Source organism: Taeniopygia guttata, chromosome 1, assembly GCF_048771995.1.
Source record: "Taeniopygia guttata chromosome 1, bTaeGut7.mat, whole genome shotgun sequence".
Lineage (NCBI taxonomy): Eukaryota > Metazoa > Chordata > Aves > Passeriformes > Estrildidae > Taeniopygia > Taeniopygia guttata.
Genome location: NC_133024.1, coordinates 24,023,753 through 24,039,355, shown reverse-complemented (window position 1 = coordinate 24,039,355; position 15,603 = coordinate 24,023,753). Strand labels below are relative to the sequence as shown.

The 15,603-nt window shown below is 43.1% G+C and overlaps 1 protein-coding gene and 1 long non-coding RNA gene across 3 annotated transcripts in view; both read left to right on the top strand.

Moving 5' to 3' along the window:
• The window catches only part of LOC140685243 (uncharacterized), a 114,823-nt gene extending 99,319 nt beyond the window's left edge, over positions 1-15,504 (top strand). The window contains exon 2 of the long non-coding RNA XR_012058552.1: positions 4,353-15,504. This is a non-coding gene — a long non-coding RNA (uncharacterized lncRNA). The remainder of the gene's footprint in view (positions 1-4,352) is intronic.
• Positions 1-15,603, top strand: part of LSAMP (limbic system associated membrane protein) — a 1,013,191-nt gene that overhangs the window by 132,582 nt on the left and 865,006 nt on the right. The window lies entirely within an intron of this gene.

The window sequence follows — 15,603 nt, the reverse complement described above, 5'->3', positions numbered from 1 at the left end:
CCTTCATCTCTGTCCCACCTCCATCACCAGTATGACCCATGTTATCAGATATTTGTTGTGAGGGCCTGGTTTGCAATCAGTCACTGTTCAGGCTGGCCAAGTGCCTGCAACTCCTGCCATGTCAGGCTTTCAAACTACCATTTCCATCCCCCAAAATTTCTAACCAGTGCAAGGCACCAAGCAGTGCAAGTCACTTCAGAAAACTGCATTTTTGGTGATTCACCCATGTTTGCACAGAGATCCTTGGACAGTGCTAGCAAGAAAATATAGATGTGGCTCTCGACTGTATGGAGTCATTTTTTTGCCTCCACTATCTGGCTCTTTGTGTCAAACACATATATAGTGAGTGTGACAGTGATAGTCATGGGGAAAAGGATTTCCTCATTAAGGGGCGGAAAGAAGAAAGGAGGCAGGATCCAGTATGCCTGTGAATTTTCAGAGCCATCAAGTCCACTTGGGATGGAGGAACAGTGTGTTTGAGTTTCTCAGAGCAGGGCTGTCACAGGGATCAGAGGCTGTCCTTGGTGGCCTGTCACTGGTGAGTGATTACTTCTTTCTCTCACCTGTGTCCCAAACTTCATCTCTCATGGCTGATGCTTTCCCCTCTCTATATTCCCTTCACACGCCAGCACTCAGCCAGCAAGCAGAGAGGCAGAGAGTGAGCGCAAGAGCTGGCAGGGAGTCAATATATTTCAGTGTTTTATTACTACAGAGCTGAAGTAGCATTTAGTTGGTTAGGCTCTGTGCAGAGTGAGCAGTCTAAGTGACTCAGATATCAGGGCCAACAATTAAAGGCACAACAAAAAATCCATGGATTAATTAGCAGGTCAATGGTGGTTGAGTAGTTATTGCTAAATTACAAGGTTTGCGTGTAAGAGACAGGATTGATCACTGGTGTCTGCTGGCTCCTCTGGCTGTGTGTTAGAGATGTGGGTTGGGGGGGTGGGTTCCCACTGAGGGGGTGACAGTGAAGGGGGTCAAGAAATGCGGGGGAGGGACTGCCAAAGGCTTATCACTCCCCTACCACAAGGATGCACATTGTGGGGGTTTAACAGAGGTTCAAAATTAATTGATGCCATCTGCCAGGCAGCTCTGCTCCTGCTGCAGTTCTGTGAGGCCCTGGGGGGCTGACAAGGGGATGGGAGAGGGGGAGGACCCAGGGTGTGGGATAAATGACATGGTGAACATCCATTGAGGTGTCCCCTCTCAGCACCAGGGAAAAGGGTCTGTCTGGAGTGGTATCATGTCCAGTGACAGAGTTTTGAACAAAGGCTGAAAGGCTATCGAGACATGCACACACTCCCTACTCTGTCATGAAATATTGGAACATTTTGTAGGAACAGGTATATATACACATATATATGTATACAAACCACCATTTCAACAGTGGAACACAAGGGACTTGTAGACAGAGAAATGCAAGCAGTTTCTTTTCAGCAAGAAGAATCTTGGGAAACAATATTTTCCCTTTTGGGGTGCAGGGGTTTTGGGAAAGAGGCACAAAGAGTGTCTTTCCAGGTGTAGGACTGAAGGGAAAATACTATTTGCCCACTGCTGCTATAATTAGTAGTGCTGCAGTGATGACAGCTGGATTAGAAAGAAAAACTTATCCCTGAGGTCTCCCACATAAATGCAAAGCAGGCAGTGACAAGGGGAAGAAAGAGAAAAAGAGAGGGATGTGGCCTGATGGATACAGTACTGGGGGACTCCACTCTCCCTGTGTTGGAAGCTCACCAGATTGCACTAATGTGCATAATAATCAAGCTGTCAGAGCCCTCGCTCCAGCTCTGCTCGGAGGCAGGCAGTGCCGAGAACATTTTATCTCGTTTCCGAATGACTTTTTATGCCCAGTAAAATGCTGTTTTCATATCAATTAATAATTCAGCTAATAACACAATTAAGAAATCCGCCTTTCGCTGGGAGCCATTTGGAGGGGATGGCAGAGGAGGGGCAGACACGGCACTAGGGAGGCTTCAGGCTGATGCTGCTCTGGGCTTGCGGGTCACTGTTCCTGCGTGGAGATACCCAGTAATTAAATGTGCACGTCAGGGAAACCAAGAGTTACAGGTCCCGTGTCTCTCCATGTGACAGAGGCATGATGTAGCTGCTGGCAAATCACTTAACCGTTCTTTGAGCTTAAGTTTTCCTTAGAAAAGTAAGGCTTGTGCTACTTTCGTCATGTTCTGCAAAGGAACGTATCACTAAATGTTACAGTGCTTCTGTCACACAGACCAGGTCTTACTTATGCAACGATATGTGCCATGCCAGGGCTTTGCAGAAACAAAATACCAAGGCTTAGTGGGTCAGCTGGGATTTACTGTCTCCTGCATACCAGCAGAAATCTCACTGCATTCAGAGCCAGCTATTTTTATCCCGATTGTGAGAGTCCAAGGATGAGGCCTACTCTGTAGATCATATATTGGTTGAGAGTATGATTATGATTAATTTGAAAGTGATACAATTATACAGGTGCAAATCTCACTATGAGCAAAGTAATCTCTTTGCAAATGTGCCATGAATGTATATTAATCTATTTTTCCTTTCCCCATACTGTGCAAGCCTGGCTGCATCTCCTCTGGGGAATTCTGTAATAGCAGCTATATTCCATTAGAGTTCCAATAATGCAGCCCATAGTGGTAGATGAAGCTTGTGTGGGTTGTTTAAGCACCACTCTGTGCTATCCTGGACTGGTAGAACCAAGCAGGGGAAAATGCTCCACAGAGTTTTGGAGCATGGAAATACTGATTTGACTTTGTTGGTGAAAGGAGGCTCTTACTTTCTCAAAACCTGACCCTTGGTATGGTCAGTTTTCCCTCATCTCTGGAAATTTGAGTTTCCTCTCAGAGGCAGGTTAACTCTTGAGAATAAATAAATAATCTTTGTTTAGTTATTTATTCCTTGCAAAGATTTAGTCCTGGTTGACTGATTGTTGGTCCTGGCTATAGACCTATAAATCAGTGTTCAAGAAAGTAGCGCATCCTTGCTGCACTCTGAGTGTTCGTGAAACTGTTACGAAAGAAAGGCATAATAATCCTTTAGGTCTGTATAGCTTTCTCTCATCTTGCCTAAGAGCCCTGCCTTATGTCCTCCCTTTGGCTTGCTCAAGCGATAGATTTTTGCAGGACACATCTTTTGTTTTTGTCCTTGTGTTCCACGCTACCAGTTTCTCGAGGTCGGGGTTGAAGGCACTTGAGAAGGCATTCTGTGTTCGGACTCGGGTGTTTATTATTTCTTATCAGTGAAACAGCCTCACGACCATGAGTTCGGCAGCTTTTCATCAGCAAGGCACAAAATGGCTAACTAACTCTTGTTACAAGGTCTTTTAAAACTAAACTATCCAATTAAGAAAGGACACCTAGATTATTTTCCCTTTTAACCCAATAACTGATTCCTCGAAGCCCGCAATGCAGACTTTTCTGTCCAATCACAAAACGTCACCCAAACCCAGGAAGAAGAAGGAAGAAGAAGGTAAAGAAGAGAAACCTGTCTCCACCCTAAAACTTCCATCTTGCTTCATATTTATTTCTCTATTCTAAAACCTCAAACACTAAGTTTTCCACCCTATCATACTACACACTTCTAACCAACTACCCCCCCATAATCCCAGTACTATCAATCAATTTTTTAAAGTCTTCTCCACAGCCTCAGGTCAAATGCAGTGTTCTCTTGTGGGCTTGTGCCTTTCAGCACAGAAAGTCTAAAATTCTCAGCATCCAGGATTCCAACACACACCAAGATGCTTTGTTTTCAGGAAAATCTCAAAATGCAGGGACGGCACTGACCTCAATATCATCTCTTTCCTACTTCCATCCCATGGCAGAGCCTATTTTGCCTAAACCAAGACTACAAATGCTTTTCATTGCAGGTATAGTTAAGATAGTACATGAGAAAACCACAAGGCAGAGTGACTCAATCCATCCTTGCCTTAATAAGGTCTTTTCTTGCTGCAGTTTCTCATGGTAGACTTCAAGACCTGCACCCTGCTGCTCACAGTCAGAATAATTTGTGCCCATCCGTGTGGTTAATGTTGTTATGGAGCTTCTTTCTCTCCTTCTCTCTCTCCTATTTTTTAAAATAGAACAAGATGTTGATGAAAACACCTGCTCAATTTTGCTTTTCTTAATGAATAATCTGTATAAAATTAAATGGCACCACAGACCAATTACAGCAGGGAAGAGAGAGAGTGGCCGTGCTAAGAGAGCTGTCATAGATCACTCCTGTTTCTTAATATGTCAGGAATCTCCTAACAAGGTGCCAGGATGTAGGAATCACCTGGGAAATAAAGATAAGCAGCATCTGTATGTTTCAGAGATATCCACTAACCATATTTTCTCTCTCTTTTTGTATTCTAGGTAAGTGAAGCTTTGATTTTCCTATGCATAGAGTAACGGTTGACTGGGGCATGATGGACTGAGAAGGTGATGTGTTCCTTGGCTCAGAGGCCACAGTGAAGGATGTCCACCCTCAGGTGTTCATGGCTCTCTTGTCTGTTCGTAAGTCTTTGCTAGAAAAATTGTTGGAAAAAGAGATGTCTTGTGACTGTGTGATCCAGTGATTGGGATGGTTAAGCTGCATTGCTTTATACCTTGTCAGTAAATCACTGCCTGTGTTGCGGTGCTTACAGCATAGATATGTACATGGCTGTCCTGGCCTGGCTAATGGAATGTGATCTGCAGTCAAAGGCGTATCTAATCTTTATTTGTCACTATTCCTCTCCCCCAGGCTGGTTTATAATGAGATCATTGAGCATTACCTATGCATTCTCTCTTTAGCATGGGTGCCAGAAGGGTGTGCTGGTCTTGGAACAGGCACTTGTACAATTCCTGTCTTGTGGTGACTGCAGTGCCTGTGTACAACTGCAAGTTGTGTGGGAACACCAGGCTGTAGAAAGTGTGCCTGCCAGGCTGATTCCCCTTTCAGACACCACGTTCTTGTGGTGCATGACCCGAGCCTGACAAAGTGCTTCTGAAAATATATTTTTATCACTCTTATTTCCACTTGGCACTGAAGTCTTGATGACAACATTTGAAATCAAGATTTATGTCTGTATGGACTTAGCATGCAGCAAGCTGCAGTTCATTCTGTGGCTTTTCAAGTTCCTTACAGCTGCCTCTATACCATCTACCTTGTTACATGCTGAGCCCTACAGCTCTCCAGAGAATAGCTTTGGGTTTGTGCATTTGGCTTCCAGGATCATGCAAACAGTGTATGATTCAGGGTTGCTCCTCCTCTTTTTAAGCCCACAGGCATTATGTGGTAGACCACATAATGCTGGTGTGGGAGACCAGCAAATTACATGTTTGGAAATCCAAGTGCGAGTGAACTACAGACTTTTGTGTATACGTATAAAGTCTAGTTGTACAGAAACATCAAACAGACTTCATATATTAGTTTAATTCTTTTAACTTTTCACAGTAGGAGACAGTATTGAATAGCTGGTTTTAATTTATATCATTTGTGCAGTGTGTGTATGTGCTTCTGCTTACAATTGTAGTGTTGAGCCCCTGTTTAGAGAAGCTTTCTAGATTATCTGCACTACCTTACTGAGTTTAGCTAGCAAAATACAAAACTGCCCTTTGTTCTGGTTATGTCCAAAAGTGGAGGTTTATGGTAATGTGGCATTTCCCAAGCATGGTCATCATTATGTTCCATTCATGCTGGGATAGTCCTGCTGTCTCTGCAGAGGAATTCTGTTGGATGACTGAAGTTCGGTTTCCAAACAAGGAAATGGATAAGAAAACATTCTTCTGAGCAGACCAGATAGAATAATAAGCATTTAAGAAGCTATGTGCGGGCTGAGTTCGAGATACTAGCTTGAAACACTCAACTAAGTCTAAGGGAAAGAGAGTAAGGAACAGAAAAGAAGAACAAATAGAATTTATGTTTTGTAGTACCCTGATGTCTTCCATCTTGAGTCCACCAGTTTTGCAGCTTAAGTATGGCTGTTTTGTAATGCAAAAATGCCTCTATTTGCTGTTGTATTATCTGGGGCAGATATTACCTGAGAGGCAGATTGTGAGGCTTGTGCCCTGTATCCTGAAGCATGTGAGTGGGGCAGGCTGTCTTTCCATAACACCTGTGCTACTGGCCTGTGCATGCCAACCTTTGGATTTTTCTCTGTATCAAGAATTTTCATCTGGCCATCTTATCTGGGGCAGTCTTCTGTAGGGCTCTTTGCGTCTTCTGTAGGGCTCTTTGTGTCTTTGGCTCGTCCCTTTGGATTGAGTTTGCTGCAAAGAATATTATTGCTGGTGTAAAGCTGACATTTCCCTCTGATGAGCTTCAGGATGTACATCACACGAACAAACGAGAAAACCGAAAAGCGGATAGTGTAGTATATTAGCTGAACTCAATAGGGTTTTCAGCACAGAAGCTGACAGACCAAAACCTAGAATCCCCACCTCCTTGACACTTTAATGTATTCAGATCCCTGTTGCACATTGTAGCCATGACAGACAATTCCAGAGAAGAGACACCTTGTGCAGTGGCATCTCACAAAGCTGTGTAATTAGTTCAGAAGCTACAGAGCCAGAGAGAATCATCTTGTGTCCCTGTTCAGATGCAGAGTTCAGCAAAGAAATGCTTTTGCACTTGTTGTAGCCAAGTCCTATTGCATAACCAATGCCTCAACGTCACAGCTGGGGGATAGCAATTTCAGCTTTCCCTCTGGCCTAAAGAAAAACAGGAATCTCAGCTGGAAGAGCCAAAACAGGGTGTGACAGTGTCTTGACACATGGGCCCCAGGAACCCAGATCTTCCCTCTGCATCTCTTTCTGTAGTCCAGTGTGCATTTTCTCAGTAAGAGGAGCAGCCTAGCCCACGCTTTTCTGCCCTCTCATCTGTACCAGCATGTCTCTGTGCAGGTGTGTGCTGCTGAGCACATCCAAAGCCTCTCTGTAGGAAGTCCCCCTCAGTGCTCTCTTTTGCTTTGTTACTCTTCAGCCAGATCTGTTCTCTTATCTGATTCATAGCACAGTCACAAAGTTCTGCTGTTGCATCCTAAATGCATACACAGGGACAAGAGTAAGTGAAGGGAGAGGCAGGCTGTGGTTGGGTTGAGAACATGTTACATCAGAGACAACTTTATTTGCTGGTTATTTTTTTCATATCTCTTATTTTTTTCCTTCATATCTCCTGCTGTCCTTTGATATAATAGTATCCTTAGTCCAAAAAGACTCGAGGTTTTAAAAATCATAAATAGATGTGGAATTCCATTTATTTAGTAGCTGGTTCTCCAAAATCTTGGCCATTAGCAATTTATCTGAAAGGATTTAAATGAATTCCTTAGTCACATGACCCAAGATGCTGGCACTTTTAAGAAAACCCTAAAGCTGTGGTGAAATTAAATAAATCAGTTGAGCTGCCGTTTGTTCCATCAGCATCCTTCTGTGGACACTGGGGAGCAAGGAAGAAGTCTTTGCCCGAACAGGAATATGAAAGAAATCGTCAAATCATTTATGGCAGCTCCCTTATCGTTATCATTAGAGCTAATGCCATCATCATTTTCCCCAGTGAAAGCAGGGCCTCTGGGGCCTCTCTGCTTCCTGACAGTGGAGACACCCATGTGCATATTAATATGCAGCTCTGCTTCTGCTAATGGCAGCTATTTGTAACATTAATATTTTTTTCCACCATAAAAAATAACAACAATAATAATAATGCTTTGTCTTGAGGATTTGAGCTCTAATGTGCTTTGCAGGAATGCAAGGGGAAGAAAAAAACCTCTGACCTAATTTTTTATATCCTTGAGGGGAATACCAAATTCGCAGGTGGTGTAGGTGCTGAAATGCTTGCCCTCCTCATAAGCACTGAAAAGGTCAGTGGGGAAACTGCTCTATCTCGTGCACAAGGTGAGCAGCAACATCATTCACTGTGATTGCTCCAGATTCCTGCTGGAAAGTCCTATTTAGACTGAATCAGCACATGGGCTGTTCTCCTCATGGTCAGCCCTCTCAGCTGGGCTGCACTGATGAGCAATATACTGGTGCTTGCTCTGGGCAATGGAAAAGTATGGGGAGCAACCAGTTGTGTCTGGGTATGTCTCTGTTGAATTTTGAGTGCTCCCTGGGTGGCTTCAAGGTCACTCTGCCTGACCTTGCCGTTAGCAAGCCCAACAGTATGTATCTGGGCATACTCTGTGCGCCTGGATGTGACTGGCATGAGACATGGGTCTGGGAGCAGGTGACTTCCTTTTGCACTGAATAAAAGGTCCATGATGAATGGCACAAGTCTTGTTCCTACTCTGTCCACCCAACAAACCACCATCGTTGGTTTTGTTCTGATGCCATCCTCTACTAAAAGAAAATTTCATTTCCAAGTCATTTTCTGTATTAATTACGGCAGTCACTGTAGCCAGCAGTTACAGCAGCTACCCAGCATCATTCTGCTCCTTGAGGTGCTGTTCAAATGTGGATCAGGAAGGTTTTCCTGATTTTTCCTGGGATTTTCTCAAAGGGCTTGCAGTTTTCTAAGTAGCTCAAGCTTTTGGATTTGGATTGCTGAGTACCTGTTTTATTTCCAAGTTCAGTGTATTCCCCTGGCCTCTGCCCAAGTGTCCAAGTGAAGCAAACAGGGAACATCATGTATAGAAGGCAGAGGGATAAATAAAAAGAAAAAAAAAAGTAACAGAAATCTTGTCAGGTTGGCTCCTCAGCTCCAAGATGCCAGCAAACTGTTTGGTGCTATTGGGGGCAGTGGGGCAATGCCTGCCTGTTCTGCAGGACAGGTACTGAATAGCAACATGTTGTTAACCTTGGTTATTTGATGCAAGTAAATAAAGAAAAGTTAAAGGATTTTTCAGGATGAGTGAATGAGAACCTTTCACACTGTCTGTAATTGGTTACTCTGGGAGTGCATGATGATATTTAATAGACCTCTCAGTGGTAATTTTAGTAGCCTTTCCTAATGCCTGACAAATACTGAATGTGGCATACTTTGTTACTTTAATTAAAAACTCTTTAAAGAAAATGTCAGTGGTGTTCCAATAGCCTGAGGTTTATTTGGGAGAATGGAGAAAACGGTTTCTTGTCAGAAGGAAGACAAAGAGATGCCACTTTTCTGTGTGGAACTATGACTCGGATGAGGACCTGTCTTTTCTTACATCTTGTTTATTTTGAAGTGCCTGAATTTTGAAGTGTCACAAGTTCCTCTTTCTTATACTGCAATGGTTTATTTGTGCATTAAGTGCTTATAGTGGTATTTACTATTTTTCTTTTTGACTTGAGGGGAGAGAGGGAAGAAGAGATCACACCATCTGTTGGATCCATATATTACAACATTTGGTGAGTGAAGAAGAAAGCTACAAGGGGGAAAAAAAGCCTTAAAATTACTTTCCTTTCAAAGCTGATATTCAGAAATGTCCCATCTCAAAATCAGTTGTCTTGCTGCCCCAAAACATGAGACTGTCTTACAGATTACCATATACCTTAGAAACAATCAGCACTGTCTTCCCCAGTCTGTGCCTGACAAAAAGAGTGAGACACACTGTCCTTATTGTTACCTGCCTCTATGTTCAAGACATTTGGGTCAAGGTAAAAGTTACAATTTCATGCTTTTCATTATAACTCCTTCCATGGGTTAATAGCATTATTTTAAAAAACAAACAAAACACAAAACCAAACAAAAAAACCAAATGAACAAGCAAACCCTAACAACAAAAAGCCAATGAACATCTTGAAGCCTCATGGGACATGAACATGAACACTTAAGCAGGTATAGAAAATGAATGACTTGTGTCTGAATCCTGCAATTTAGGAATACTTTCAAAACAACAAATTATATAGCTGAACATAAACAGAAAATGATACCATTTTTAAAGTACCCTTGTGCAAATAATGTTAGGTTTAAAAATCACGATAACTACTCTCTGATTTTTTTGTACTTGTGTATCACAGTCCCTATGGCATGAAGACCTCAGAGGACCTTACAGGAGGTGGAAGATGGGTTTAACAGTTTAAATTCCTAGCCCTTTAATTTGGAAGCTGTAACACTGAGCCCATTGGACTTTCACGGTTCTTAAGAAGGAAGCAACTCGACCTTTGTAGTGCAGTCAAATCCTGAAATAAACAAGGACCTTAGCTGGAGAAGAATTCACAGAGGTGTTGGACAGTCTTTCAGGAACAGTTAGCTGAAGGTGTCATTGGCAACAGAGGAAGCAAGTGTTTCATAGGATACTTTTGCAAAAGAAAGGGGCTTCAGATTTCCTTTTAGGAAATGACCCTGCAACAAATTCTACTGTTTAGCATCCTTTTTGTAAATTTCTTATTGCTGCATTGACTCTGAAAGAGTTGGTCCCATTTTAAACTTTATGATGTAGTAAGGGTAGAGTCTTCTCCCAAGGTTCTCAATTGGATACTTCCTCTTTAGAGAAAGGTCAGTCATGGTTGTACTAGAAACACACTGAGAATGATTTGAGGGTTGTTTAAATTGTCCTCTGAGATGTATTGATCTTAATTGAAGGAAAATATGTCCTCTTGTGGCAAGGAAGATAGGGCTGAATCTGCTATATGAGGGCAGCTCTGTGGCTAGATTTGGTTAGCAAAATCTCTTGGTTTTGCTGCACAGCTCTGTCTTGAATAGATGGAGATGTTATGTCCATTTGTGTGTTCTGTATGCCTGCATTGGCAGGATTTTCTAAATACCTGTGGAGAGGCGCAAGGTATTTGTCAAGTGCAGTGACATAAAAGAGATGTCATGGGAAATTATAGCACTGGCAGTTCAGCTCTAAGGAGGGCAGTAAGTCTTCATGGATTCTCTGGTACCTGTGAGTAACACACAGTGGATTAGATCTCTAGGTTACTGGGTGCCTTCAGGATGCAAAGAAAAATGGTACTAAAGGGAATATCTGGGTTCACTGGGGAAAAACTATGATTGACTGTGCAGAACGTATTCAAAACTCACTGGCAGTACAGCATTTTTGTGAGCTTTGCCAAAAGATGGTGCAGGGAGAAATAGGAGCAAAATGTAGGAAGGGGCAGTACAGTTGCAGGGGCACCAGTGGCAAAGAGAAAGTGCAAGTTTAGGAGTGAGATTATTCCTTTGTGTATATTCATCCTTGTGAATCCTCCTATTTATTAACCAGCAAGGGATATTCTCATACTGTTTATTTGTTTTCTAAGCTTTACAGGGCCTGAGCTGGATGAAACACCTGCCCTTATTTGCAGTCTAAGCCCTTGCATAATAACAATGTAATTATCACAGTCATAATGACAAAGTCATTCATGGCAACTGATATGGTTTATCACATGTGACACGTTTGTAGGCGTGTATGAGCTCAAGCTGTATCCTTTCTCAAGGAGCCCAAAAGAAGTTGCTGTCCTGGGTACCCTCTTCCTGTTGACTTCTCCTTGGCTTGGCACAGTGAGCACAGGGTACAAAGCTCAGTGGAAACTGTTTTATTTGTGCACCAGAGACAGCTAGGATAGGTGATTTTCCCAGTGTAGATCTCCTGGTTAAAAGGAATGCTGGGTTTAGCTCTCTGTGTCTCCACCATGCACATCAGCTCTGCAAGTGTCTGTTGCCCCCTCGTGACATGAGCTCCCAGACTGGAGCTCATTTGACTCTAAGGTTAATTTTCTTTAGCCACTGGCAGGCTGATTTAAGTGTCAGCTCATTATGATGGCATTCTAATTAGAGCCCCACGATAGCCTTTGACCCTGGGAAATGACTTGGGAGAGAAGAAGCAAATAGGGTGATAAGCTTAGATACTGGCACACAGGAGGAAATATATCCTGCCTGACGTTTGTGGGTGTCAACTTCAGTGTTATCAGATTGTCCTCTGGGAAGGACTGGTTATTAGTATTTATCTCCCTCAGACAAATTCAGCAGCACTGATTTCTCTTGCTTCAAAGGGAGTTGCACCTTCTTCTTGCCAGGAATGGATTTAGTCCTTTGCCTTCATTTTCAAGGTGTATTTTGTGTAGTTTCAGAAGAGCTGATCATGTCTCTCTCCAGGTGGAAGATCAAGATTTCACTGGGACATGTGAATTTTTTCCATGCCTATCTAGGAAGAAGAGTTGATTATTTTTTTTACCCCAGGGTAAAAAATGGAAAAAAACAAAAAAAAAAGAGCCAGGTAAAATTAGTACTTCAATACTACATATAGATCTGCATCCACATCCTAGAAAGTTGTTGTTTTGTGGTTTTTTTCTGTTTTTTTTTTTTTTTTTTTTTTCTGTTGTTCCCATGTGACATAGCCTTTGGAAAAAAACGTGGGGTACTCATCCTGATCTAAACATGTGAGACTCCTGCACAGCACCAATGATATCTGAAGCAGATCCACTCAACAAAATTTTTCAGGGAAATGTACACTTACAACAAATCCTGGCTAGGAATGCTGTCTGCCTTCTGCAAACAGGTTTTCCTTGTGCACCTTCAATCATGCCATTTCCTGTACACCTTATCAGGAACTCCTAGCATTCAATGTCTCTACATCTTTCCCTCTCCCGTCCTTTGATAGCTTTAATTTGCATTTTTCTCATATCCCTCAAAGATGGGGAAGTACTGGGTCTGCAGTGATGGAATAAAGAAGTTGGAGGACATGATCCTCTGGAACTGAAGCAGTGGCAAATTGGTGTCCCCTTCCTGTCCTCTCCATACCTGGTGCATCTGAGGATGTCCTTTGGTATTCTCAGTCTGTGGCTGGAACCCTGGCAGGCTGATCTGTGAAATCTCATGGTTTACTGTTGAGCAGGAGGTAAGTTTGTCCATCATGGAACAGCTGGGGAAACAAAACAGAGAGAAGAGGTTTATGCAAAGTACCATAGAAAGTCAATGGCAAAGTGTACTAGAACACAGCTGTCTGCAGTTGTGCTTGACTTGATCCAAGGCTCATTGACATCATTCAAGCTTTGTTAAGAGTCAGATCTTTTGATATTTGATATTTTTGTGTGCAGGCAAAAGTGTTATCCGTAGAAAATACCAGTTAATTGAAACCTTGTGTGGAATTGTCACCATTTCTGCAAGGTTTTGCCAGGAACAGTTTCACATTTCCAGGTTTAAGTACCTCCACACCAAGCCAGCGAGGCCACACAGTAGTAGCCAGAAACCTGGAAGCCACATTTCTCAGCTGGGACCGGAGACATGGGAAGGAGCCCTATGGGGAAGACATCCTTCTGAATGGAATTGAGCAGAGGCTGGAAAACAGAGGCTAATGTTGCAGAGGGGTGAGGTCATGCTTTCACATTTGTTACAGAGCGGGGAGCAGGGAAGGTCATTATCCCAGTGTGGTCTTGGCTCGGTCTGGTTGTGGAATAGGAATGACATTAATAAGTGGTATGGGAATGACATTAATAAGTGGTATGGGATAGAAATTAGTTTTCTGCCTAACCCTTCTGGGGGCTAGCATGTTGTCCAGACCTTGTCTGTAATAAGTCCTATAGAGAAGGACTGATTTTCTGAAGGAAGAGTTGAGAAGTTAACTTCTTGTAATAACGAGGTACTTCAGTAGTATTCCCAGCTAGCGTGCAATCTTATAATTATTGGCTTTTTTGTGTGTGTGTAGTATCCTGCCTGTCTTCCCTTCCTCTATATGCATGCAGGCATTCACTCATTCCTATCTCCATCATCTTTAACTAAATTAGAGTAAAATACTTCATTACAGAGACTTTCAGCCACGAGTGTGGGCCCCAGGGAGTTTATTTTCATACAAATGTATTATGCACAAGGTTGATCTGATCACAGACAATTTGAACTATCTCTGCATCCCCTGGAAAATTCTTTCATAAATGTAAATGATGTGACACTCCAAAGAACAGAAAACAAGGCAGAAGGAGAAAAGAGAAGAAAAGAAAGAAAGAATTTTTATGCTTATAGAAAGGAGATTATGGGCAACTGCAGAGGTGCTAGATCTTAAGGGCAGGATATGAAGCTGTCAGGGCTCTTTTGCCTGCCCTTTTCCTTCTCTCACAGTGTAGCCTTCCCATCAAACACCAAGCTGTTGCAAGTTACTGGAGAGGGAAGAATGATGAATTAAGTAAGTTTGATATTATAATAACTGTTTCTATGACAACAAGAAAATGCCCTCCATGGCTTTTGTTTGTGTTTTGAGCAAGGAGGCATGAAGTGAAGGTTTGTAAACAGAAGGCAGCGGGAAGGGATGCAGGCAGGGGGCTTTGTGGCACCCTGCCCTTGATACTGACCCACTTCAGGCACATGGAAGAAGTGGCTTCTTCATTACTGAGCTGCTCAAAACTTGGTACCTGTAGGACTTGTGTCCTCTTGTGAGGATATATGGGTGTGAGCCCATGAGATTCCCCCACTCTGCACCATCATAGGGAGCCCAGACCTGACCCTGCAGGGATCTCTCGGTACAAGCAGTAAGCATGGAGGGTGAGTTAATCCCCACTTTCACAGAATATTAATCCTCCACACAAATTCACTGGGCAGAAAGATGCAATGTAACTGAAACCACTTTGGCTTCCCTTCTCCAGCACTGCACAGAGAGACCTATCTATTATTAAAAACCCTATTAGTTGTGGTAAGATTGTACCACTCCCTCTCACTGTAACTGCTGAGCGTTATCTAATTGGTTTTTATTACTACGCCGTCCCTGGGAGCATGTGGAGCTCAAATACACATTTGCTAAGACATTTGCGTTCACTCGTCCTCGTTGGGGATGCTTTTAAACTGTTTAAGGTTTTGTCAGGAGGATTAAAAAAAGAGGGCAAGAGAGGAGGAAACTAGGAGAGATGGTTCCCAGGCTGGAAAGGATGTGGAGGGTGGAGACAACAAGGGGCAGGACCAAGAGAGCTCGGTTTGGCTGGTGTTTTCAGCAGTTGTTCTGATGGACAGTTGGCCTCTCTGGTTCTCCCAGCAGACAGCTGCTCCAGTTTTCTGTTTCCCAAAAACAGACACGCTCTCTAGGCTCCTCAGTCACTGGTATTCCAGCTTTGTTGTGCTTGCACACAGAGCAATCCTTTCACACTGGAAATAGAATTTCAAAGAGATGGCAGGACAGACTGTGCCCATCAGGCACAGGGCATGGCCAGATGAGTGCACTGACCAGCACCCTGTTGACACACTGCCCCTTGATCCCTCTGTTTTACCATGCTTTTTCCTGCACAAACCACCTTGGTCATTTCTTTTTGTTCCTTTGATCTTTCCCCAAAGTATCCCTGTAAGTCCTATCTAATCCCCAAATGCTTTTTCTCCTTAGGCAGTATCCTAGGGATTAACACCCCTGTCCTGTGCCACCCACATCTCCAGCAGTGATGGTCTCTCTTGCTGCCCCATTGCCCTTTGCTCTGCTGGTACCAGCATTTGCACAGCTCCATCTGGATGTGTGAGGCTTGCAGGGAGAGAAGCGCTGGCCGTGTGACTAATGTTATTTGGGTAACAGCATGCCACACAATTCAAAGGTGTTTCGGTGCTGGGAGCTGCCATGAGGCAGCTGGTGAGATTTCCAAGTCTTCCCATGCAGCGTAGGCGTCTCTCTTTTTGAAATGAGTGAATGTTAAGGAATTCAGATTGGTGAGATATTTCTAGGAAAGGAAAAAAAAAATGAAATCTTTCTGACCCTTGAATCTCCTAAGTAGTTTTAGCATTTTGAGCTTGGAGTCCTTAACAATTGGCAAAAATCAGACTTTTTGTGAAGTGTGATGTAAC